This window comes from Empidonax traillii, unplaced genomic scaffold, assembly GCF_003031625.1.
Source record: "Empidonax traillii isolate 1590-97213 ecotype Southwest subspecies unplaced genomic scaffold, ASM303162v1 scaffold331:size1191723, whole genome shotgun sequence".
Classification (NCBI taxonomy): domain Eukaryota; kingdom Metazoa; phylum Chordata; class Aves; order Passeriformes; family Tyrannidae; genus Empidonax; species Empidonax traillii.
The window spans coordinates 221-3,652 of NW_020955524.1; the positions used below are offsets into that span (position 1 = coordinate 221).

Sequence of the window (3,432 nt, forward strand, 5' to 3'; positions counted from 1 at the left end):
TTTGTATATTTTGCATAAAACTTTAACCTTGCATCAATTTTGTAATACTTAACAAACACAAGTAATACATGAAATCTTAGGATGTTGTGGGTTTATTCTGGACTAAAACTGAATACTAAGCTGATCAGTTAAAAAAATTGTGGCTTAAGCTATGAGTCAGTCAAAAGACAGAAGTATTCTCAAAAATTCTGTTTATGACATAAAATAAGGAAGCTAAGAATACACTAAGTTCAAACAGACACAGAACTATTAACGACTGACTAGCTAGCAGTACTACATATAATCATCTTGTAAACTTCCCCAGCAACTTAGGTCACATTATTATGTAAAAGTAACATTGCTGTCAATTTTTAAAGCCCAGAGCCATATCCATTTTTTTTCTCCAGAACTAGAACTGCTCACCACCGTGTCCTACTGATACAGAGCAGTGCAAGTCTTCACAAATTTAGCACTAGGTCCTTGACAAGCAAATATTCTACACTGCAAAAATGTCAATCTGTCAGGTGAGATATCGTCAGTGTTGTAGGTCTCACGCTAGGCAGTGGTGCATGTTACATCAGTCTGAGTGAGTTCTTTCTCTGGGTCACCTGTGTTCTGGGCCATTTTTGTATTACCCCCACAAACAAAGAAATTAAAACAAATTGTTGCAGCCAGTTCCCTCATCATATAAGTTCTGTACCCAAAACCATAGCTAGGTCAAGAGCACAGTGCCTAACCAAGGAACTGCTCAGCACTGCTTGCTTGGACAAGACATCAGCAAAGCATGAAAACTACACACAGTGGCACAAATAGCACAATTCACATCAGATACTTAAGCCCTTCCTAGAAAGAAATACCTTCATCAAAGCAACACGGTGCATTTGTAAAGGCTGAAGTGAAGACTACCTGGAACAAGAGGCGAGTGCTCAGTATTTTCTGTAGGCTTCAAGCACTAACAGTTCATTTTGCACACTTGCTTTACATTGCAGAAAGACCACATCATTAAAAAGAAGACACCTTCCTTTGTTCACTATATGACAAAGATTTAATTGCCTACACCTTTCTGTAAGCAAGATCTTTATATCCTGTAGTAATACTTTAATCAATATTTTCCATTAGTCTAAGAAGACATCCAAGAATTCTCCTGGAATTTGCCCCACTCATTTATGCCTTAACATCTATACATATATCTAGAGATTGTTTATAAACCACATATGAATTGCATTAAGACCACACGGTTCCGCTGAGAAGCTAAAAGCAGATATTGCTACAGTAATCAGAAGCATAGTCCCATAAGATTAAATATTTCTGTAAGATATTTAGAAAGCTGCTCTAAACTAGTATTGGACATCTGAAAGCAGTTTCTATGTCTGCAAGACCACTATCTGTTCTGTTACTCTGTTCTGAATAACATGCAACTTCCTCTTCCCCTCCCTCTCAATTTGCTAATAGCTAACATCAGTACTTCTGAAGACCTCAACTTCTCATAAGTACCCTATAGCAAGTTTTCAAATAGTGTTTTGTATATTATCATACCACCACCTTCACTGTAAGAAATCAGATTCTGATTTAATAAACATTGTAAAGAAACATCATAAACTCTTTTCTTCTCCTCCACAGATTCTCCTCTGCCAAGCAAGCAAACAAGGAAAAAGTAGTTTTCTTGATACCTACATTTTGAAAAATAAATAGGACTGGGGAAAAGGTCTAAAACCTACTGATAGGCTGTAATATATTAACTGTCAGTACAATTCAAACCTAACAGAAAGACAGACAGCTTTCAAATTATATAATGTTTTCATGAGGCTGAACTTCAGTCAAGTTTTAGCAATCCAAATACTATAGTCCTTAAGGACTGTAAGCAATACAGTAACATGACAAGCTTTACAAGCCTTCAGCACCATTAGCTCCAGATACAAAGATAAGACTTTTTTTGGCATAACCCTGCAAACAAGACTTCCTTAACTAAAATAAGGCTTCTTTTCACCCAATTTGTACAAAGCATCATACTGTTCTAAAAAGTTTACTGTTGATTTCATTTCTGAATAGGATTTAACCCGAGGATTGATCCAGCTCAGTGACTGAATTTCTTAAAAAAAAGATAATTTGTGGTAGGGTCCTTCCACTTTACTTCAATGATCCACTCATTTCAAGGTTCCTTGCGCTCCAAGACGTTTCTTTGTTGGGTACACATTGGTGACTGACACTGCTCAGACAGATTTCTCCAAAAGGCATCTCTCAAAGCTACATGTGCACAGATGCAAAACACCAGCACACAGTAACTCCCATAGACTGCACTACACCAAAGGACCTGTCTGCACACAGATGTCTCATACTGAAGAGGTATCCTTCACATACAGAAATTCATCCATTTCCCTCGTGTCCTTCCACCAAACTCCACCAGGGAGCACTGCAGTTGTATATGCCATGGTAGTGCATCCCAAACCATTTTCTTTAGTCGCTTTTGACAAAAGCCCTGTTGTCTCACGCTCCAGTCCATTGTTACTATGACAACAGTATTACAATGCCTCCCAATTACCAATGTATGATTTCAGCCGTGGGTTCCTCCACCCCCACTAGCTCATAGAGAAGGCAGCCTTATTCTCAGGTCTCTTTCAAAAGGGGAAGCCCAAACTACAGAGCAAGAACTGTAAGATTCAGCCCTAGAAGCTCTCATTTCTAGGGTGAATATTAACATTTAGAAGCTAACATAGCTTGAACAAGTGGTTAGAGGACATGAAACTATTTAAAACCATAAACAAGAACTTAACTGAGAAAGCAAAAGTATTCTTCCACTAAACCTAAACCATCAAATTTTCATCCTGTATTTCCTATCATGCAAGGTTTCTTTGAGAAAGACCCCATGAAGAAACAGCATGAGAAGAAAGGCATATTAGGTGTTTGAGCCACTGTGCATGCACAGGATTTAAAACCATTTGCTACTTAAATGGGGTTCCACACAAATGACATCACTCACAGAGAAAAAAAGAGACCAAAAGAATTCATAACCTGAACAGTCTGATGAGCCTGCTTCCACAACAACAGATTTGGCTTTGAACAATGAGTAGCTGAAGAATAAAATAAATATAGCCAGGATTTTTATTTTGCACATCTGGACAGATAGTATATAATTTTAACAAGGACTGCTTGGCCTTAAGCATATCAAATCACAAGGTACCTTTTCTCTTATGTCAATTATTAACTGCAACCAACAGACAGCAAAGTTCCACACTGTAGGGACTAATTCATGTCCTCTTAATACTAACATTTCTGGTAGACAAAAACAGTCTAAAGTTCTTCAGATTGTCCTGCAGCTTATAAAAGCTCAAGTACAAGTCACTGTCTCCTCACTATACATTATGAGCTGTCAATAGCAGTAGTGCTCCAACTCTGTAGTTCAAAAGTCAAATCAAGAATATTAACAATATTAAAAACCTTCTGATATAAACAGTA

General features: G+C 37.5%; 2 long non-coding RNA genes across 2 annotated transcripts; one reads left to right on the forward strand and one right to left on the reverse strand.

The window, feature by feature from the left end:
• Positions 1-827: 827 nt before the first annotated feature.
• Positions 828-2,424, reverse strand: LOC114061380. Its single transcript, XR_003572103.1, has 3 exons — positions 2,316-2,424; positions 2,111-2,223; positions 828-885 (listed from the first exon to the last, which is right to left on the reverse strand). It is a non-coding gene; the product is annotated as an uncharacterized LOC114061380 (long non-coding RNA).
• A 120-nt stretch (positions 2,425-2,544) lies between these two features.
• Positions 2,545-2,943, forward strand: LOC114061381. The gene is made up of 2 exons (XR_003572104.1): positions 2,545-2,629; positions 2,823-2,943. It is a non-coding gene; the product is annotated as an uncharacterized LOC114061381 (long non-coding RNA).
• Positions 2,944-3,432: the final 489 nt, after the last annotated feature.